The sequence below is a fragment of the Pleurodeles waltl genome, chromosome 8 (genome assembly GCF_031143425.1).
Source record: "Pleurodeles waltl isolate 20211129_DDA chromosome 8, aPleWal1.hap1.20221129, whole genome shotgun sequence".
In the NCBI taxonomy this organism is placed as follows: Eukaryota; Metazoa; Chordata; class Amphibia; order Caudata; family Salamandridae; genus Pleurodeles; species Pleurodeles waltl.
In genome coordinates, this window is record NC_090447.1 from 1,312,607,234 (window position 1) to 1,312,631,265 (window position 24,032).

A 24,032-nucleotide genomic window follows, 5' to 3' on the forward strand; every position below is an offset into this window, starting at 1 on the left:
AGGTCGACCCCCAGTTCTAGACCCCACATTTGGCAGCAGGACTGGCAGGAAAATTAAGTAAATTGCCAGTCCCACCTCTAGGGTGAAGTGGACACTACTTTTAAAATTTCTCCATCTTGCATGGAAGGAATTAGGCCAATAGGGTTAGGGCTGTGCCACTTACCAAAGGAAATGGCCACCGAAAGGGTGTAGTCACCCTAAAGGTGAGTAGCCCATTGACTATCACCTGGCACTCCCTGTAATGCCCCTAATTTCAGTATTTAGGTGCCACACCTGAACCCTAGATCCTGATTCCTGCCACGTGAGAAGAACCAGACCTGTCGCCCCAGCAGAGAAGACTGGACACACCTACTGACTTAGCCCCCGTTCTACCGGCCTGTCCATAGCCTTCAAAGAAACCTGCACCCAGAAGACAACCGTCCTGCAGCCCAGTGACCTCCAAGGCCTTGGGAGGACTGCCTACCTTTGAAAAAGGCAAAACTACATTGGACTGCGGACCTGTTCAGAAGAAACCATCTCTTTAAAAAAAAAAAGAAGCCTGCCTGAGGAACCGTGAGACCTGACACCAGAAGTGACCACTGCACCCAACACCCTTGGCTCAAGTACATGTGGCCCACCTGCCCAATGAAGGTCCCCAGCACTTCTGACAGAGTCCACCATGGGCTGATCCCTGCCTGACTCCCCAGCAATGTCTTAACCTAAATCTGAGGGATCCCCCCCGACCGCAACCTGTCTGGTGAGCTGATTCCAACGTCTAAAGACACCCCTGCACCCAGAGCACCTAAGCCTTAGGGGGCTGAACTGACTACGTCCCTATGGGCCCTTGCATCTCAACTTAACCTGGGCAGCTGTGGGTTGACCCCTCCCACCCACTTGGCCACAGCCTGCAGCCTGTTTCTGGAAGCCATCACCAAAGAAATTCACTAGGCACCCTATGTTGTATTTGCACTATGCACCCAGCCGCCAGCATAGCTGCTGAGGGTGTAAGTTTGGTGCTAACTTGTGGTCCCTCTCCTTGTACTTATCTCAGCGCCAGGAGACCAACCTCTAACATCGCTGGTACTTACCTGTGAGTAGCACATCAACTTCTCACCCCAGCTCCTTTGACTAAAATTTGGCACTAAACTCAATTTTAGCCTCCACACCCAGCCGCCTCCATGCCACTGTGGGTGCACCTTGGATACCAACCTGAATCTTGCGCAGTGCTAGCCTAAACTCTCCATAGGTTAACATTGAGGACTCAGAAATTTTTTGAAACAGCAAAGTATTTTTAATTTTAAATCTGCTTACCTTATAACGAAGTTCTTTGGTTCAAAGCATATAGAAAAGCAACTGTCATTTTTCTAAATTGGACTCAGATTTACTATTTGCTGTGTCTCATTTATTGCCTCTGTGAGAACAACAAATGCTTAACACGACTCCTTAATAAGCCTACCTACTCGCCTGCACCACTACAAATAGAGCTCTAGTCCTATCTATTTCTGCCTCTGCACATCTTTGGGGATCCACTGGACTCTCTGCACACTGTACTTAATTTTAGTGCACCTTAGAGAGAGCCAGCGTCCTACATTGGTGGAACAGCGGTGGGGTCTGCGACTTTGCATTTGCTGATACCACTTGGTCAATAGGTGACTACACAAGTAAATCCCAAAATTGCCTTTAATTAAATAAAAAAAATTAACTGGGTATTTTTCTAAATTCCTAAAACTGACTGTTGTGGCCCTGGCTAGGTCCCTGTAGCTTAACAGTAAAAACTTACTTTAGTAAGGACTGCAAAAACGTTTTAGGTTTTTGCTCTCTAGCTTAAAAAGGTTCCCACTCTAGTGGGATAATGAGTACCTCAGAGGACAGGGTTCTGGCTCTCAACCTCACCCCTTATCTTCAGTTTTCACACAAGAACCTAAAGGCCTGATGTAAGATAAATAGATAAAAAAAGGCTCAAACCCTACCAGTACACAACTTCAGGAGTTGCTGGCAGAGTATGGCCTACCCCATCCTTCTGATGAGGCCACTAATCCTGTAGATCAGGACAACTCAGGTGAGGAGGAAGAGAGGAACCCTCCTCTCACCTGGAAGAAGAGGTACATACACCCCAAATGTCTAAGACCCCTTCCTCTAGTAAGGGTGGGTAGGTTCCTCAAGCTCTAGAGATAGAGTCTCTGTGGAAGATGCCCTCTTACAGAGGCTAGCTAAGTGACTGGACCTGTAATGCTATAGAGAGGGAAAGAGCAAAAATGGGTTTAGCACCAGAGAATGGTGGCAGCAATATCACAAATGGGGACAGAGTAAAAAAACTATGATCCTAAAATCCCCAAATACGAGGAAGGAGATGACATCAAGTGGTTTACAGCCTATAAGAGGGTAAGTGCTTCCAGAAAACGTAAAAAAAGAGTACTGGAGAACACTCCTTTGGGTACTGTTATCAGGACAGTGTAGGGATGGACTCCTTACACTGAATGAGGCAGATGCAACCTCATATGAACTCATGAAGACTACCCTGATTGAGGGATTTGGGTTGACTCCTGAGGAGTACAGAATCACATTCAGGAACACTAAAAACAGTCATTCCTGGGTTGAATTTGCTGACTTCTCAGTGAGAACTCTAGGAGGCTGGTTAAAAGATAACAATGTGTATGATTATGAGGGGCTTTACAATTTAATAATGAAAGATCATCTGGTGAGTAATTGTGTTCAAGAAAAGTTACACAGGTTCCTGGTAGACTTAGGTCCACTTTGTCCTCAAGGACTGGGGAAGAAGGTAGACTACTAGGTCAAAACAAAGGTGACCAAAACTTCCACTGGTGGGGTGGACCACAAAAGAGAGGCCAAAAAGCCCCCACAAGGGAAACAGCGTAACCAAAAGAAGGAATCTTCTCAAGACCCCCAAAACCCTGCACAGGAGAGTGGGCCCGAGACTCCTCCCAGCCCAAGAGTGGGAACAAAGGGAAACATTGGGATCCCAGAAAGACTTGGTGCTATACCTGCAAAGTCAATGGATAGATCCCAAAATGGAGATTCTAACTGTCCTAAAAAGAATGCCTCTAGTGCACCTGCAGTAAATGCAGTGGGAGGACTCCGGGTGGGATTATAAGGAGGCTCTATGTCAGCGAGCCTACTGAGGCAACTTTAGTCTCAGAGAGTGGGGCAGATATAGCTGCCCTGGCTGTCTGATCCATTAGCCTGGGAAAGTACAGACAACAGCCACATATCAATGGGATTTAAGGTGAAGCACAGAGAGACACCGATAGCAGTGTCACCATGGTGACTGAGCAACTAGTGTCCTCAGAACAGTATATTCCTGGAGAGACATATACTGTCCTCCATGCTGACAAACAGGCTAAGGTCCATCCCATGGCAATGGTGTCCTTAGAAGGGGGAGGTGTTACTGGTCAAAAGAAGGTGGTGGTATCTCCTACCATACCTGTCCAATATCTGCTAGGGAATAATCTGAAGTCCTCAACCTGGGCTGCGGTAGAAAGAAAGATGCATGCAGCTATGCTGGGTATCCCTGAATGGATCTGTGTAAAACCCAAAGCACAAAGCAAGGCCCAGGACAGACAGAGTTGGAGCCTGGAATAATGGCCCAACCAACCAAGAGACAAGGCAGGAAGACTGGGAGACCATCTTCCAAACAGGTCTCTGAACAGAATCTCTCTCCTCTAGGAGAAGACCTAACAGCTCCAGAGGGAACTGAGCCTCAGGAGCTTGGGCCTTACACAGCAGAACTCCTAGGACCAGGGGGACCCCTCTAGGGAAGATATGAGCCAGGGACAAGAAACCTGTCCCACTCTTGAAGGAAAGAGGCAGCAGACTGCTGCACAGGATAAGGGTAATGTTAGTAATACCCACAGGAACTAATGAGAGAATGGACTCCTGTATACTGAGGCCAGATACCTTAAACCTTGTGCCAACTGGAGACACTGGCAGTGCCTCAGCAATGCAGGGAGTCTCTCCCAAAATTGGCCCATGAAATCCCCTTAGCTGGGCACCTTGGCCAGACAAAAACCTGGAATCGTTGGTTAACCATTTCTACTGGCCAGGTATGTACTAAAAAGTGAAGGAGTTTTTTAACTCCTGTGTCACCTGTCAGGCCAGTGGCAAGAGATGTGGACAACCAAATGCCCCCTAATTCCACTTCCAATGGTTGGGGCTCCCTTTGGAAGTGTTGGGATTGACATTGTTGATCCCCTTGACCCTCCAACAGCATCAGGGAACAAATTTCTACTGGCGGTAGTGGATCCTGCCACCAGGAACCCTAAAACAACCCCCTAAAGTCTACTACTGCCCCTGCAGTAGCTAGAGCACTCATTGGTATTTTTACCAGAGTTGGTTTTCCCAAGGAGGTGGTGTCAGACAGAGGTAACAACTTCATGTCTGTCTACCTAAAGCACAAGTGGGCTGAATGTGGGGTGACTTACAAGTTCACTACCACATACCACCCCCTAAAATGGCCCTGTTGAGAGATTAAACAAGACTCTAAAGGGCATGATTGGAGGGCTCTCTAAAAAACGTGGGAAATAGTAATGTCCTACTCCCTTCCCTCCTTTTTGACTCCAGGGAAGTGCCACAGAAGGGAGTGGGTTTCTCCCCCATTTGAACTTTTGTTTGAGCATCCTGTTAGGGGGGCACTTTACCTTGTGAAGGAAGGATGGGAGAGACCTCCCAGAGATCCAAAGCATGACACAGTGGATGATATGCTTGGCCTTCATTCATGGATGGCTAAGTACATGAAAAAAGCAAACAAAAACCTTTAGCTGCACTGGTTGTATACCAACGTGGGCAGAAGGTATGGGTGTTGGAGCCTGTGACCCCTAGGGCCATCTAAGACAAATGGAGTGGACCCTACCCCATCAGAGAAAACTAAGGGTAAGTCACCTATCTGGTGGACTTTGGCAGTTGCACGCACCCAAAGAGGTTGATCCATGTAAACAGCCTGAAACCCTACAATGACAGAGCTGAGCTGACCATGCTAACTGATAAGATACAGGAAATTGAGAGTGAACCCCTCCCTGATCTCCTCTCCAGCAATCCCAAAGATGGCTCAGTTGAGAGTAGTCTTTTCAGACACCCTCTCTGGCCAACAGCAGACTGACTGCAAGTATGTATTGCATCAGTTTGCTGAACTCATCTCCTTGACCCCTGGCAGAACTACCTGGCGTACACAGGATGTGGACGGAGGGGACCGTTTACCTGTCAAAATAAAATCTACAGACAACCTGACCATGTCAAGGTGAGCATCAAAGCTGAAGTCAGCAAGATGCTGGAATTGGGAGTCATTGAGCACTCAGAGAGCCCCTGGGCCAGCCCAGATGTCCTACTCCCCAAACCTCATTCCCAGGGTGGAAAGAAAGAAATGATGTTGTGTGTGGACTATAGGGGACTTAATGCAGTGACCAAGACAGATGCCCACCCCATTCCAAGAGGGGATGAACTGACTGACAGATTAGGCAGCCAGATATCTGAGTATTTTGGATCTCACATCAAGGTACCGGCAAATAGGTCTGACTCCAGGAGCAAATGAAAGATCTGCATTCTCCACTCCTGATGGGCATTATCAGTTCACTGTTAACCCTTTGGCCTGAAGAATGTCCCTGCCACCTGCAGGAAAGTCACTTTTTGTCATGGTTACCCCCACCCTTTGCCTATTATCAGTGTGCTTAAGCGGTTTTCACTGGGATCCTGATACCCAGCACTCCAGTACGTGTGCTCTCTCCTCTACATTTGGTAGACTTGGTACCCTTTACATCGCACAATTGGCATGCTGGTGTACCCCTGTAAGTCCCTAGTATATGCTAGTTAGGTACGCAGGGCATTGGTACACCAAGGCTCCCATGGGCTGCAGCATGTATTATGACACCCATGGAGTCCATGCAAACAGTCTCCAAGCCTGCCATTTGCAGCCTGCGTGAAAAGGGGCATGCACCCTTTTCACTACTAGTCACTACACTAAGGGCCATATGTACGAAAGCTTTTTCCCATAGACACAGAATGGGTAAAATCCTTTCGTACATCTAGCCCTAAGTTACTGTAAACCACCCCAATGCTAGGCCATTTCACCCACAAGGGCAGGGTGCAGGTTCCTGTATGTGAGGGTGCCCCTGCATGAGAAGAGGTGCCCCTACGAACTCCAGTTCCAATGCACTGGTCTTGGTGAGTGCGGGAAAGCCATTTTGCCTGTGTACTGGCCACAGCTAACTACCTGTAGTCCAGCTACATAATGGTAACTCCAAAACTAGGCATGCTTTGTATCATACTCATACTACAATATTAATGCCAGTACTGGAGGCATGATTCCATGCACTCTGGGCCCAGCAGTATTGCTCCCACCAGTCTTCCTACACTGCTGCAGTCCCTGAGACAGGTGTCTGCCCTCCTGCTGCTCGTAAGTTCAAGCAGTGAAGGCAGAACAAAGGATTTCCTGTGGGAGAGGGGATACAATTCTCTCCCCCTTGGAAACAGGTGTTACTGGGCTGCGATGGGTAGCCTCCCCACGCCACTGGCATGTTTTGAAAGGCATATCTGGTGCCCTCCTTGCATAATCTGGTTTGCACCAGTGCAGGGAACCTGGTCCTTGCTCTGGCACAAAACTACACAAAGGAAAGGGGAGTGACCACTTCCCTGTCCATCACCACCCCAAGGGTGGTGCCTAAAGCTCCTCCAGGAGGCTGCTCAATTCTGCCATCTTGGAAACAAAATGTGGAGAGGCCCCTGGGATTATCTGGTTGTCACGAAAGGTAACTGACGTCAGTGGACCCCCTCTGATAGATGATCACACTGCAGAGTGACCAAGCACCCTGTTAGGGCTATTTAGGGACTCCCCTGCGGGTGGGTCCCCAGATTTGGCGTTCAGAACTCCTCTGCATCAATCTCTTCCGCTCCTGGCCACCAAAACCGCTGCTGGACTTCACAGGAACCAAACAAGCCTGCAACTCTAGAGACTACCTCACCTTGCAACATTGTTTCGCCAGCTCTTTCCAGCAACTGTAACATTTCCACGGCATCTTCTAGTGTTGGCAGGACTTCAGCTGCACCAAAAAGGAATCTGCCTTGGAGTGAAGGAGTCACTCCCCAGCATCTGCACGCACCAAAGGCAACGACCACAGGCTGCTGGGATCTGCTCTCCGGTAGAACTGCATGGATCCTCCAACACAGGTGGTGGTTCTGAGTGGTCCTCTTTGCCTTCTGTCAAACTTGGGACACAGTGAGCCCTTGCCTCTCCTTGCAGAGCAGAATATCTGTGCACCGCAACTCTTGCAGCAACCAAGGCTTGTTAACTCCTGCTCCGAGGGATCTTCAGACTCCAAGTAGCCCTGGCCTCCAGCACTTCACCCTTGCAATGACAGTCTCCTCGCTGCTGCTTCAGCGATGTGGAGCTCCTCTCAAAGTGTGCTGACTGGGCCTCACTGCAACATACTGGGCCTGCTGCGAGTATGTTGCCTGTGGTGGTTACAACTGCTTCTCCCAACTCCTGGGGGTCAACCCGGATTCCCTTCCAAGGGTCGAGGCCCCTGGACCTTGCGGATCCTCTGCAGCTCTTCAAATCCTCTTCAGTCAAGATTTGCACTTGCCATTGCTTGTTGGTGGTCCTCCTGGTCACTGACTCTTCTGTGAGCAGGCGACCAGCGTGGGACAGCTTCTGCATGACTTCAAGGACTCCTCTGCAGCTCCTGGGCTTCACATCTGACCATCTTTCACCGTCGACCCGGATCTTCACCCCCAGAAGGGTGGGCAGTGGCTCCCACCCCACCTGGACACTTCTGCGTGGTCTGGACTCGGTCCCCTTCTTTTGCAGGTCTTCTTCATCTGGAATTGACTATTGGGTTCCACTGGACTGGTCCAGTCAGGGAAGTGGAATTCCTATTACCCGACATCCAGGACATATTGTTTGGGGTCAAGGGCAACAAGTTTTTATGTTTATTATGTCCTTGGGACAAGAAGGCCCAACCCCCTGCAGCACAACCCATTTGACTGCTAAATTACAGAGAAGAGAACTGTTGGGAGTTGAGGTAATGTTGTGGCCTTAAGTTAATGCTGTTCAAACTTTTATTTATAGTTCAGTAATGAAAAGCCTTCATTATTAGGGTGAGAGCTGTAAATAAAAGTTTTAAGGTCACACTGCACTACTGACAGTGACCCCAGTAAAAACAAAACAAAAAAAAAATGTATACACATTTGAAAAGTTTAACAATATGAGGCTAAGTATATTGCTCCCAGAATGCTCTCTGATTAGATGCAAATATTTGCAGAAACTTGTAAGCAAGAGTTGTCTGAAAAATAGGGGGAACACCATCTTTGTTACAGCACTGATTGCCACAGTAGTTCCTGGCACTTAACAAAACTAGTTTGTGTGCCAATATGCTCCTTGTGGAAGAGCCGAATGTGTTTACTCACAGTAAAGCCAGCCGATAGAAAGAGAAATAGAAGTTTAATAAAAACAAAATGTCTTTGTTAACGCCAGACTTAGGGACCAAAATTCTTAAAGAAAGTCACAAAAGTGCACCCATTGTATCGAACTTACAGTAGTAGACCAGGAAATCGTACTCCTAGAAAATATTTGAGAACTGTATTTTAGCACGAGGAAATATGCATGTGTAGATTTGCAAATGTAACATTTTAATGAGCGTTTACAAATTAACTTTCCCTCCAACCACTTTTTTCCCCAACCCTGGAAGAACTACTACTTCTGCCACTGTTAGGAGTAAATGTCCAACCTTTCTCATTATGCAAAAGATAATAGAAGAGCTGGTGAGAATCCTTAAAACATGCAAGTTGATAAGTTTGCAGACTCAAACACATTCCAGCCCTTGAACTATTGCTTACTGCTTCCTCCAGTCTCAGTATGTAGATCTGCGGAAAGGTGGCAAAAGAAGGAAATTGCTAAAGTAGGGATTGAAATAGCAAGTATTCAAGTCCCACTATAGTAGTAGCCCTGGCATAATCAGAGTGGCTATTATCAGAGCTCTGCCATAATTTGTCGCCGCACGACATGGCACCAAAGAGACAAGTATTTTTTTTTTTTTACAGGACAAGTAGATTTAAGAAGCAACCTGCCCCATGGACAACTAGATATTTTAATAAATTCCATACCCTGTCCGTTTTTTTGCAAACTTCCTTTTCCAAGTCCCCTTGTTAGTCAATGGGAAGACCAGGTAACTTACCTCTGCTCTCCTGGGTGCTGGGGGGCATCTAAGTACTCATCTCTTGGGGTTCCAAGTTCTCCCAGCTCCTGCGGGACCTAACTTTGCATTCCACTATTTTAGTGTATGGTTTGCGCCCCCTTCCCCAAATAGGGCCCTAGCTCTTATCTCTATTACTTGCCAATGCTTGTTTATCTGTGCTGATTCCTAGTACTTACTGTGTGTGTGTATATATAGTGTACATTTACATCCAGTTGGGGGATCTGCCTATAGAAATCTAGTTCAGTGTTACTGTAATAAAATACCTTCATACATGGCTACCACTAGAGAGCCCTGGCTTCCTAGACACTGTTCACTAAATAATAGGGGTTGCCTGGACCTGGTACAAGGTGCAACCACCAGAGGTCCTCGCCACGCAAAAGGCCAGCTTCCTACACCAACTCCCAGAGGTTTGTGAACAAAGTCCTTGCTGGGTTAGAAGACTTTAGTGCAGCTTATCTAGATGATATTGCTGTCTTCAGCTCTACCTGGCAGGAGCACCTGATCTACCTCAGAAAGGTCCTTGAAGCTCTGAAAAGTGCAGGCCTCACTATCAAGACAAGCAAGGGCCAGATAGGGCAGGGTCAGGATGTATACTTTTCGACAAATGGTTGGTGGAGGCCAAGTTCGACCACTCTAACTCAAAATCCAGACAATTCTGGACTGGGTAGCTCCAACAACCCATACCAAAGTCAAGGCATTACTTGGCTTAACTGGGTACTACAGAAGATGTGTGAAGGGTTATGGCACCACTGTGGCACCCCTCACAGAACTCACATCCAAAAAGATGCCTAAAAAGGTAAACTGGACAGTCACCTGTCAAGAGGCATTTGACACCTTGAAAGAAACAATGTGCTCTGCAGCTGTTCTTAAAGCTCTATATTACTCTAAACAGTTCAGATGCCTCTGAATATGGACTAGGAGCAGTCCTGTCCCAGATCATTGATGATGGCCATGACCAACCTGTTGCTTTCATTAGCAGGAGAATAATCCCCAGGTAGCAGCTTTGGAGTGCCATTGAGAGGGAAGCCTTTGCTGTGGTTTGGTCCCTGAAGAAGCTGAGACCATACTTGTTTGGGGGTCCCACTTCCTAGTTAAAAATGACCAAAGGTCTCTCAGATGGCTAATGCAAATGAAGGACGAAAACCTCAAACTGTTAGTGTGGTCCATGTCCCTACAGGGAATCAAAGTTACCATGGAACAGACCTGGGACTGAGCATACCTATGCAGATGGCCTTTCCAGGTTCTTCCACTTAGAAGACTATTCCCCTGCTGTTGCTTGAGAGGGGTCATGTAGGAAAGTGCCTCTTTTAAAATGGTCTCCCCAACATTTTTGCCTGGTTTCTGGTGTAATTTAGACTGAAAGCACAATGGGTCCATTCTAAACGGGTCCCCAGTGCCAGATCTCTCTCCCTAAAACTGCACAGTCGTTGTTCCCAATATGCACACCTTTAGTTGCCACTGTAAGTCCCTAGTAAATGGTACCCCTGGTACCTAAGGCATGAGGTACTAAAAGAAGGCCCCTGAGGGGTGCAGCACAGATTGTGCCACCCACAGAGACCCCTCCACCTAAGTGCACCCTGTGCTGCCTTTGCAGACTGTGTCTCTTGGTGCAGACCCAAAATGAAAACACGACACAGCCTGTGTGCCCTGTCCACTTACACTGCATGTAATTTATGTAAGCCACCCCTCTAATCTTTCCTGCTGTAGCAACTGAAGGTACCAATGAGACCAGCACCTCTGCACCCGACCACACCAGGGAAGGAACTCCAACTGCTGGTGGTACCTTGGACCCTGGAACTAGTTTCATTAGTGAGGAGACCGTACTAGTATGTAAAATCAGGTATACAGAGAAAATTATTAGTTGTCACAAAGGATTTCAAATTAGAAAGATGAGATACAAAGGATGTTGCCTCCTTCATATGCACTGTGGAGTCCTTAGATTTGTAGGTACACATTACCATTTTGTGAATCTTGTAGCCAAGATAAATCAGAGGATCTACTGTTTTTTTTTTTTTAGATTACCTTTCTAGCCAGTGGTATCCACACTGGGGTCACATGGAACTGATCTGGTGCCCTTGGATTTCATTGTTGAGGCCACTCTGCTGTGTCTTCAGCCTGTAGATTCGTCTCATATTCCAACACTTTTTGTTTTTTAATAACTGTTTTTATTTGCATTTTATATAAACACATTACCGTGCCCCATCAGGCAAGGAGGCATTAACTTAGAAAGGCACAACAGAGAAATGTCATACAGACATAGCTTGGTCGTCTATCGTATAAATTGAGGGTAACGTTACCATCGCTGTCAGGTCTGTCATTCCAAACACTCAATAGATCAATCTTCATGCAAGTGTCCCTGTCATCCCAGTAGTGCATATCCTACAAATTGTAATACGCTCTCCAGGAACCCCAAACCTTAATGCATTTCCTTGGACAACCACAGACGTGATAAGTCACTATCTCTGCCATCATGTAGCGATCCATCCTTGCTCTCCATTCTGCCAATTGGGGGGGGGGGGGGGGGGGGGGGGATTGGCGATACTCAGCGTTTTGCCACAATCCCTCTTGGTCACCACTAAGCCCATATTACAAAAGAGGACTTTAGGGCAGGCAGACCTATATCCTTTGGGATGCGGAACAATACATAACGTGGGTCAGGCAAGCTCTGCATTTCGAGCACCACCCAGAGTTCTCCTAAAATACTAGACCAAAATGTCTGAATATGTAGGCATAGCATACTACAGGGAGTGCAGAATTATTAGGCAAGTTGTATTTTTGAGGATTAATTTTATTATTGAACAACAACCATGTTCTCAATGAACCCAAAAAACTCATTAATATCAAAGCTGAATATTTTTGGAAGTAGTTTTTAGTTTGTTTTTAGTTTTAGCTATGTTAGGGGGATATCTGTGTGTGCAGGTGACTATTACTGTGCATAATTATTAGGCAACTTAACAAAAAAAAATATATACCCATTTCAATTATTTATTATTACCAGTGAAACCAATATAACATCTCAACATTCACAAATATACATTTCTGACATTCAAAAACAAAACAAAAACAAATCAGTGAACAATATAGCCACCTTTCTTTGCAAGGACACTCAAAAGCCTGCCATCCATGGATTCTGTCAGTGTTTTGATCTGTTCACCATCAACATTGCGTGCAGCAGCAACCACAGCCTCCCAGACACTGTTCAGAGAGGTGTACTGTTTTCCCTCCTTGTAAATCTCACATTTGATGATGGACCACAGGTTCTCAATGGGGTTCAGATCAGGTGAACAAGGAGGCCATGTCATTAGATTTCCTTCTTTTATACCCTTTCTTGCCAGCCACGCTGTGGAGTACTTGGACGCGTGTGATGGAGCATTGTCCTGCATGAAAATCATGTTTTTCTTGAAGGATGCAGACTTCTTCCTGTACCACTGCTTGAAGAAGGTGTCTTCCAGGAACTGGCAGTAGGACTGGGAGTTGAGCTTGACTCCATCCTCAACCCGAAAAGGCCCCACAAGCTCATCTTTGATGATACCAGCCCAAACCAGTACTCCACCTCCACCTTGCTGGCGTCTGAGTCGGACTGGAGCTCTCTGCCCTTTACCAATCCAGCCACGGGCCCATCCATCTGGCCCATCAAGACTCACACTCATTTCATCAGTCCATAAAACCTTAGAAAAATCAGTCTTGAGATATTTCTTGGCCCAGTCTTGACGTTTCAGCTTGTGTGTCTTGTTCAGTGGTGGTCGTCTTTCAGCCTTTCTTACCTTGGCCATGTCTCTGAGTATTGCACACCTTGTGCTTTTGGGCACTCCAGTGATGTTGCAGCTCTGAAATATGGCCAAACTGGTGGCAAGTGGCATCGTGGCAGCTGCACGCTTGACTTTTCTCAGTTCATGGGCAGTTAATTTGCGCCTTGGTTTTTCCACACGCTTCTTGCGACCCTGTTGACTATTTTGAATGAAACGCTTGATTGTTCGATGATCACGCTTCAGAAGCTTTGCAATTTTAAGAGTGCTGCATCCCTCTGCAAGATATCTCACTATTTTTTACTTTTCTGAGCCTGTCAAGTCCTTCTTTTGACCCATTTTGCCAAAGGAAAGGAAGTTGCCTAATAATTATGCACACCTGATATAGGGTGTTGATGTCATTAGACCACACCCCTTCTCATTACAGAGATGCACATCACCTAATATGCTTAATTGGTAGTAGGCTTTCGAGCCTATACAGCTTGGAGTCAGACAACATGCATAAAGAGGATGATGTGGTCAAAATACTCATTTGCCTAATAATTCTGCACTCCCTGTATATGCATATAAAGGTGCCCCCTTCCGTCCTGCAGCATATGCAGGAGGGAGATAGGGCCCTACCCATTTTTTGGAGCCTCGTCTTGTGTCAGTAGGATCTATGCAGAATTTTGAATTGTATTAATCGTAATCTGATACTTATGCCCACTTCACATGGGTGCATGAGAGCAGCATCCCAGTCAGTGTCGTCTAGAGACCCCACCTCCCACCTCTCTCTCAAGCACCGTGGCGTGTTGTGCATGTCATTATCCAATGTTTTGTGTGTCCATCATATTGCTTTCTCTGCTATTTGGCCCATAAGGAGCCTCCCTTCCAGCAGGGCATATTCCGGGAGGACCGATATGTCTAGTGCTCTCCCTGCCAGGAGTGTGTTAGTCTGGTATGATATTTTTGCATCTGTTAGAGTTGGTATTCTTCCTGTAGGGTGGTGAAGGTGTCTAATGGTCCTTCGTGTTTGAGGTCTCCTACTATGGAGATGCCTCGTGTGTTCCAGGCCTGGAAGCCCTGAAGTTTCCCTAGCTCTTTAAGGTAAGTACCCTACCACAACGGGGTTTCTCCAAGTGAGCTTTGCGTGCTAACCCATCTTTCTCACTGCTTTACGCTAAGCTTCTATCATTAGTTGCGTGGTGATTAGTAGTGACTTTAACCCTTTCCTTCCATACAAGAAATGCAGGTGTAACTTATGCGCAAATTGACTTCTCTCTAAGAGGTATGTTGGATGGTCCCCAGGTGCATTCTCCCAGCAGCTAATCTCTATGAGGTGTGCTGCCCCATGGTATGCCCTAATGTCAGGCAGTACTATCCCCCCATTATAGGGCTTACGTGCTGAAGCACCAGTATTCAGAGATGTTTACCGCCCCAGAGGAATGTACGAACCACCCGAACTATCATATCGAAGATGATCCTTAGATAGGCGCACATAAGTGTTCTGGAGGGAATATAATAATTTTGGTAGGGAAATCATTTTATACATTGCCGCTCTACAGAACAGTGTTAAGAGAAGCTTCCCCCCATCATTCTGCATCTTAATGAGCTCATCCAGGACCCTCAAGACATTGCGTTCTCGACACTATTCATGGTCAAGTGACACATAAATCCCCAAGTAAGTGAAAACGTCCCTGTCTATTTGCAGGTTATCTGGGGGTTCGTCCAACACTGTTTTATCATATTTGTACTTGCAGTTGTGTTTTTCTTACCGATGTCCATCTGAGATTGTTTTTATTGTAACCTATGCACAAAATGTGCAGTCATTGTAATGGAATTACACTGTCATCTGATATTAATGGGATGATCAATAATCCAGAGTCTTATTTTTCTTGTGGTCAACAATGTTGTTCCTTCTGCCGCTCCCCCTTTCTATTCCCAGAGAGCTTAGTATGATTCAGGCAATGAAAGGTTGTTTATATCAAAGTCATATATTAGGATGTTTGTTTCAGAGATGTGGCATTTAAAGTCAAAAGTATTGGCGAGCTGTATGTTAAAACTGTGTAGTGAATCATGGTTACTTTAAGTGTCTTGTCCACATACCTATTAAGATTTAAACATAAAATGAGAAGAGTAACAAGCTAAAGCTGTCTAAATGACAAGATATACAAATATAGGCCTGAAAGGACAGTATTTGTGTGAGGTGTCACAACATATCAAAGTTTGTCGTAGAATAAAGACTTGACTGCATGACTTAACTTCCCTTGCATAGTATGTGTACAAAGGGAGTAACATAAGGCCTCAGTTAAAATTTGGTACAGTTTGTTTTTGTAAAACAAAATACTAATAACCTTTTATACTCCTGGGAATTTCGGGGCGTGGGGCTAGTTTTTCTCTTTTTTTTGGGACCACTAGGCTCTTCCTGGTGATCCCAAACAGAAAAAGTACATTTAGACCATCAGCTCTAAAAGTAGGGCACACAGTCAGATGTTCTTACCCTGAAGCCACAAGATCTTAAGGCCGCCAATGTGCGGTTTCTACCAGGGAAGCAGCAGGGGCCCTGCCGAAGAAAACATGACTGTGTGGCCAACTCTAAACTCAGCAGGACATTCAGTTTGTTAGACAGGGTACTGCACCAAACTCTAAATCAGGCCCTTAGTTACCTAACTGGATCAAAACTATACTAGACAATTGATGGCACCAGTGGTAAACCACAGTACTCATCTCAGATACCACTCAATCTACAATTCGCTCTCAAACTGGAGATTAGATCTGCATCCCCAGATCCCCATACACCATCGTAAGGCTGGGGTTTCCCATGGGCATTTAAAGTGACTATTTTCTGACATGGTTCCTAACCACAGGTCCATATCCAAGTGTTAATATAGCCAACAGTTTACCACTCCAAAATTAAGAAGAGCCTCAGATCCCTCATAAAAGGTTTTGAACACCAGAAGTGTTCAAGGTTGGTCTAATAAGAGCTAGATTTTCTAGCTGACAACTTAATCTGTAAATGGGCTCAATTTATTTTAACTGTAAGCAAATCTATCTGATTACTGATCTTGAAGAACAACATTTGACAGCCCTAATCTAAAATGTATACCTTGGAATACACAATCCTTTGACCAATTCGTGATTATTCACATATCTCTTTGTGGGAGTCCCTTGACTCCTACTGGGTCATCATTCAGCATAGACTTGTTAAGAACTGGACCACCAGATGTAGTGACTTGGATAGAGGAGGAGAAGTTGACCCAGTGGCAAAAATCCAAAAGTCTGTAGCTGCAAGGGAGCCATAGTAGTCTGCATCGTGGCTCGACAGCCAAGACAGCAAATGTTCTCGACTGAGCTTTTGCCCAGCCTAAGTGGGGGAACACTTCTAGTGGTGTTGGTGTGCCCCAATTAGCTCGTTGTGCGGTCTGAGTAGTCGGTGAACCGACAGGCCGTTAGGGCAGAGTGGACTGCTGTCTCAGGGGCTCACTGGAGTGGAGGTGACTCAGAGTGCAATCACGCAGGCTGCGCCACCACCAAGATGGTGAACAGCAATTAATTTAGTGGGCTTGTGCAGATTCGGGCCTGGCAGACGATTGGAGGGTGTAGCGGGCAACACTAAGACACTCCTGTTGGCCAAAGGACCAGCGTGTGATGGCCTGCCCTCCCTGCAATGCAGGGGGCGTAGCATGGACCACGTTGCAGCAGTGATCGGGGTGCATCAGGCCCCAGGGCAGTGCTGATTATGATCTTAGTGCTTGCCTGAGCTGTGCGGGTGATGCTGTGGGGAAAAAGGATAGCTCCCAGGGTAGACTGGCAAGCACCACCTGCATCTGCAGAATTAGAGAGCCCAGCAGAGAACCTATGGAAGAAAGATAAATGTTCTGAGGGCCTCATCCCCTCTCATTGGATCGCAGCTGAGGGCCCCCACAGGCATAAAACAGGTTGCTGCTGAAGACATCCCCATGGTATACTTGACATTTGCACGCTGGCACCAATGTATCCCAATGTTGCACTTGATATACCGCTTCTCTGATTGGGGTGGGATGGGCTCACTGGTATTTCCCACTTGTAGCACCAACCCAGAGTATGTTCTAATTTTAGTTTGGGGATTCGGGTGAAAGATGCTTCTTCAGGGAGGGAAATATAGAGTGAGGGTGAGATTAGGGCTTTTTAGGGGGGGGGAGGGGCGGGGAGTGACTGTTCGGCTTATGTTTTCTTGATTCTTTTAATTGCTTGTATGCTCTCACTTCCAAGAAACACATCTCACATATACATGCACCGTGCTGTATGGTCCCCACGGTGGAGGTCTGTCACGAGAGCCTCCCTAGCAGTGGGGGACTGTGGACAACTGCCCCTGTTCTCTTGCATTATCCATCAACTCTGGCTGCTCTGTATGCCTTCAGTGGAATGTCAACAGGCTTCTAGACTGGATTAAATAGGGGGTGGGGAATAGTGATGCAGTTTGTGCACCAGCATTCCCCCGCAATTCTGCTGTTTCAGATGGCCTTTACTGGTCCACAAAGGCTATGACTGGGTGTTCCATGCTTGGTACTCCCGTGGCTCCAGAGAGGTGGCCAATACTGCACAAAACCCTGCCCCTGGTGGTCTCTAGGGTCACCCTCTCCTCCTACCTGTCTGACGAACGTCCCGTGTTCCTGACTACGAACAAAGGTACGGTGGACTCTCTAGGTGTGCTGTGGTGCGCCAGCTCTTAAGTTTGGGGCCAAAAGCACGAGTGACTTTCAAAGACTGCAGAACTCGAATCTTCCATACTGGCCCTGGTACAGGGTGCACAGGACTAGCAGACAGAACACACACAACAATGTTTGGCGTTGGATAAAGCCTCTCTGCATCAGCTAGGTCTAGACGAGGGCCGAAGTCGCTGAATGGCCACCAGGCTAGGGTATGAGGGGGAGACAAATCAGGCAAATTACTTTACTGGTTAGCCACCAAAGACGCAACACTCGATAGTTCCTCGAGTAATGGTGAGAACAGGGTGGTGATAGACCGTTACAGCAACTGCCTCCGCCTTTGCTCGCTTTTATGGGAACCTATATGCACAATGCCCCTGCCAGGTGTGTGAGACCGATACTCCATTGGCAGCTGATATGCTGCTGCACTGTAACAAAGGTGGACAGGGATGATCTTGATGGACCACTCAATCTTGAGGAGGTGGGGAAGGCGCTGTCTGATCTGAACGAGGGGAGGACCCCGGGAACAGAGGTCTTTCCATCTGAGCTCCTCTCCCTCCCCCCAATTGTGACATATCTGTTGAGGCGATCGCTTGGAGAGGCTTCCCATCAGAGATCAATCTGGCTACGCTGGTTTTCTTGCCTAAACCAGGTCGCCCTCCGGACAACAGTGCTTTGTGCTGCCTCATCTTCCTCATCAATACGGAGGTCAAGAGCTACAATAAAATACTGGCCAACAGACTCTCAAGAGTGCTGTCATACTGGGACCACCTGGACCAATGTGGTTTTATCCCACATCAAAGCACAAGACATTGCATTAAGAGAGTGCACCTGTCCATGGTCGCATTCGTTCCTTAGAAGGGTCAGTAGCACTTAAGCTCATCAACATCAAGAAAGCATTTCACCCTGCACTGGTTAGTTCTGGTGAAAAATCTTACCATGATGGGGTAGGGACCGTGGATTCTGGCCTATGTTAAGGTACTGTATGCAGCCCCAAAGGCCCCAGGTGAGAATAAACGGAGTGGTTTCCCCAAGATTTCCTAACTGGAGGGGTACTTGGCTCGGATATTCCCTCTCCTTTTTGCACTGGCTACTGAGCCACTGGCAGCCTTGGTCTTTTGTGATGCACAGGCGTGAGGTTTCGATTTGGGGGTGGCAACGGAGGATAGGACTGCCTTGTATGCGAATAACCTTCCTCTCACAGGTCACAGACAGGGCCTCGGTATCTTAGCATCTTAAATACCTTCAGCTCTGCCTCCCTCCTTGTTCCCCTGAGGGTTGACTGACAGGATGAGATCTAGCACCAATTGATTCCCATATGCTGCCTTAGCTCCCTGTATGTTGGAATACATATAACATAGGAGCCAGAGCTCATTTGGAGCCTCAACCTTGGCCCCTTGTTGCGCAGGACGCGGGCGGAAATGGCTCTGTGGAGTAAACTGCCCCTTAATCTCATGGGCAGGAGTGCCCTACTTAAGATGTTACTCCCTCAGCTGCGTTATACACTACAAAATATCCCCCTTCAGGTTTGGCAAATCTGATATAACAAACGGGCATCACTTGTGAGATAATTCCTCTGGGCTAATAAGTTCCCCCACATTGCATTCAACAAATGTGTCTGGGTTACCTATGATGCTGGACTTGGCATGGTGGACATCCATCTATATAACTGGATGGCACAACTCCTGTTTGTCAATGATTGGCTACTATGGGGGTTGGGAGGACCCAGCGTACAGAGGAAAAATAGCACTAACTGGCCTGTGAACATATGGGGTGCCATTCCCCGCACACTTACCCGAACCGATCAGGGTAATCTTCCGAGTTTGGACAGCACCACTGCCCTGGACGGGCCTGAACCGCAAACTTACACTGAAGACTCACCTGTGGGTGGGCCGATGGCTGGCATGAGTGGTGAATCTAAGGGTTCGGAGGATGGCATCTTGCATTTGAGAGATGTATGGGCCAAAGACCATACTCGCTCCCTTCAAGAGGTGCAGACTGAGTTCCGCATCCACAATTCCAAGTCTTCCTGTTACCTACAGCGCAGGCATGCACTCTCCACATATCAGGAAACCTTGGACTACAGCCCGCTTGAGGCCTGGGTGCTGATGGGTTCCTTGGTGATACAAGATCCAGGTAAGACACTCACTTGTCCAGCTGCACGTCCTAAGGGGATGATGGGACGAGTGGGTGGGTCCACTGGATAAAGCATACTGGCGAACGCTTGCATGGCACTGTGGCAATTTAGGCATAACTCCACCTGGTCCAATTCAGAGCCCAGAAAGAACTTCCATCATGTGGTAGGGGCCTGACCGGTTATACAGCAAAACTCGTCACAAAGGTCGCAAAGCTGGAGGAGTCAATTTATATTGCACGTGGATGCCCCCCACAAGTATGACAGTCTAGGACAAATGGTGGGCATACTATGGTCTGGAAGGACATGGTGGAATCGGAGCAATAGTAATCACACCAGGTGTGACACACGGGATCTATTTGGCGAGGTGGGTCTGTTGGGAAATTTTGTAACCAAGGTGTTGGTTTGGTTAGAGCATTATTTGCTGTGTTGAAATCAATAAAATTGTTCTGGATTAAAAAAAAAAAACTTTAAAAAAAAAGGCTGTGGCATTTTAGCAACTCTAAACAAAACCTTTTGTATCTGTGGGTCAAGGTCATGCTTAAATCATCAAGTGACTCACTATGCTGTCAAAAACCAGTTGGCCAAGGCTTTTCCCCCTAGTTGTGAACCCAAATATTCCATCACTACACCTCTTGGGGTGGTAGGTTCCAAACCCTAAATGCTTGTTCCCCAGTATGAGATGAGAACCACTGGTCCACTGAATGTCTCATCTAAAACCTTAGAATCACCACACGGCAATTTTCACACCAAGACCTTAAAACGGGGCACCTCAGGAGATACACTGGGGAAATTAAGTCAATTTCCAGCACCTGTATTCACCCTGCTGGACCAGTCACTTCATAATTAAATACAATGAAACTGATTTCTGTGAAGTATGAAGTGATCCTGTAATTAAGAAACAATGCTACCACTGACTGAACACTCAGGGATGTGGAATTCCTATCGCCCGACACCCGGGACATCTTGTTTGGGGTCAAGGGCAACAAGTTTTTATGTTTACTTTGTCCTTGGGACAAGTAGGCCCAACCCCCTGCAGCACAAACCCTTTGGCTGCCTGTTTACAGAGAGTTGAACTCTCTGCAGTTGAGGTAATGTGTTTCCAAAGGATAATGCTGTTCGAACTTGGATTTATGGTTCATTATTTGAAAGCCTTCATTATTAGGGTGCGTGCTGTAAATAAATGTTTTAAGGTCACACTTCACTACTGACGTTGGTTCCAGTACAAAAAAAAAAAAACGTGTACACACATGTTTGAAAAGTTTAGGCTAAGAGGCTAAGTATAATGCTCCCAGAATGCTCTCTGATTATATGCAAATGAAGTGCCATTTAGTAAAATGTGTTGATGCATGCTAGTATTTCCCATAAATATTTCTAATGGAAAATCAGTGTAACCATTTTCAACACGATTATGGGAAGCATGAAAATAAACAAACACTGACAAAGCCAACTGATCTGACATATTTTTATAAGTCTTTTAGTTTCATCAATGCGTGTCTTGTTTTGACATGGCTTTTGTACCACTTTATTGTTGTGGGAGCTACCAGGCCCTCAACATTGTAACAAACATTGGCAAAACCCCCCCCAAAACGTTTTGGAACTCTTAAAGCACACGTTGCCACCAGCGGCATAACAAAGGCCCCGCAGCCGCCCTCCATGGGGTCCCGTCAGCACAGCACCTGCCCTGAGTGAGTCTGGAGAGGGGGCTCCTCCATGTTCTTTGCAAAGGGGCACCCTCCAGTTTCGTTACGTCACTGATTGTCACTGTAGTTCCTGACACTGAACAAAACTACTTTGTGTGGCAATATGCTCCTTGTGGAAGAGCAGAATGCGATCACTCACAGTAAAGCCAGCCGAAAGAGAGAGAAATAGAAGTTTAATAAAAACAAAATGTCTTTGTTAACACCAGACCTAATTAGGGACCAAGACCCACATGTAGGTAGCTTCTTGCATGCCGCAAACAGCGACTTTCGCTGTTTGCGACGTGCAAAAAGCACATTGCGATGCACAAACCCAGTTTTGTGATTCAGTAACCTGGTTACCGAATCACAAAACGGGTTTGCGACTCGCAATTAGTAAGGGGTGTTCCCTTCCTAATTGCAACTCGCAGTGCAATGTAGGATTGTTTTGTGACCGCGAACGCGGGCGCAAACCAATCGCAGTTTGCACCCATTTCAAATGGGTGCTAACACTTTCGCAAAAGGGAAGGGATCCCCATGGGACCCCTTTCCCATTGTGAATGTCACTGTAAACATTTTTTCAGAGCAAGCAGTGGTCCTGTGGACCACTGCCTGCTCTGAAAAAATGAAACGAAAACGTTTCATTTTTCGTTTTTGTTATGCATCTCGTTTTCCTTTAAGGAAAACGGGCTGCATTACAAAAAAAACTGCTTTATTGAAAAGCAGTCAGACATGGTGGTCTGCTGTCTCCAGCAGGCCACCATTCGTGAGGGGGTCGCAAATTGCGACCCACCTCATGTTTATTCATGATGTGGGCATTTGCGAAGCCCTTGCGAATCACAGATGGTGTCAAGGACACCATCCTACATTCGGATTTGCGACTCGCAATTTGCAGGTCACAAATCTGAACCTACCTACTTGTGGCCCCAAATTCTTAAAGAAAGTCACAAAAGTGCACCCATGGTATATGTCGTACTCCTATAAAATATTTGTGAACTGTATTTTAGCGTGGGTAAATACAATGTGTAGATTTGCTCATGTGAAAATCTATTGAGCATTTGCAAGTTCATTTTCCCTCCAGCCACTTTCTTCCCAACCCTGGAAGAAGTTCTAATTCTGCCATTGTCAGGAGTAAATGTCCAACCTTTCTTATTATGGGAAAATATTAGAGAGAAGCTGGTAAAAATCTTTAAAACATGCAGGTTAGTAGGTTTGCAGACTCAAAGGCATTCCAGCCCTGGAACTATTGCTTACTGCTTCCTCCAGCCCCAGTATGCAGATCTGCAGAAAGGTGGCAAAATAAGGAAATTGCTACAGTAGGGATTGAAACTCCAAGTATTCAAGCCCTACTATGGTAGTAGCCCTGGCATAATCAGAGAGGCTATTAATTGCTGCCATAATTTGTCGCCACACTACATGGCACCAAAGGGACAAGTAGATCTTTTTACAGGACAAGTAGATTTGAGAAGCAACCTGTCCCCTGGACAAGTAGATATTTTAATAAATTCCACACCCCTGAACACTGTTGCTAGATAGTTCTCTGGCATGCCACACCTGGATGCCTGTCGATTGGAAATCCCAATGCAAGTTTACAGAAGTGTTTTTATTTTGTTAGTAGTTCGGCAAATCCCCAACCATAGTGCTGAGCTATACCTCCATACACACAAGGCTACTGCGAAAAGAGGACACACCAGAGACATTATAGCAGACTTGATACACTAGTATTCTGTCAGGCCCTTGGTTCCATAAGAAACATGCAGGTATGAAAGCTGAGTTCCATATCTTTTAGCAACTCAAGCCATTTTGATTATACTGCCTTACAGAAAAAGCACTGGCAACTAATTTGTGGGTCATAGCACTACTGCAGAAAATGATAGAAATTTCTGGCTTGTTTTACTGATATTTTTAACAGCCTTGCTTACTCAGAATGTAAATAAAGACCGAGTTTTAAAAGCAATATTTCAGATTATGCATTGATTTAATTGAGAGACCGCTATACTGTATAGTACAGGAATTGCAATCCTACAACCACTTCATGGAGTAAGCCGAAAAATCAAGCATGCATAGGAAGCAACTTGCTTACCTGTGGGAAATAACTGTGTCCACCAAGAATACTATCTGTATGCTGTAAACACTTCCCTAGGACCAAAAGAAAAAGGACCAAGAGAAAAATCCTTACAACAAATGTGAACAGAGATTATTAGTCCCACAGGAACCCTGACCTAAATGATGTTTTGTAGAACTGTTTTCTTACCATGATGATGATGCACTGAAAGGTTGCCCTGCAAAAGGCTACACTTCATGTGTTTTACCTATTTTGTGTTCACTGTGTAAACTTAGCACATTAAATAAATGCATATCTTCACAGGGTTGTGCAATTCCTATAGCCCGACGCTCAGGATCTACTGTTTGGGGCCAAGGACAACAGGTTTTCATGTTTATTTTGTCCTTAGGACAACTAGGCCCAGCCCCATGCTGCACAAACATTTTTGCTGCCAGTTTACAGTACTACATTTTGGAACAGGAAAGGGAATTGTCTGCATTTGAGGTAACATTTGTGTCCATATGCTAATGGAGTTTGTATGTCTGGTTCGTTGATATAAAGCCTCTATTAGGGTGAGCGCTTT

The 24,032-nt window shown here is 46.2% G+C and overlaps 1 protein-coding gene across 1 annotated transcript in view; it reads right to left on the reverse strand.

Moving 5' to 3' along the window:
• The window catches only part of RNF17 (ring finger protein 17), a 1,983,649-nt gene that overhangs the window by 1,917,956 nt on the left and 41,661 nt on the right, over positions 1–24,032 (reverse strand). The gene's annotated exons all lie outside the window — the stretch shown is intronic.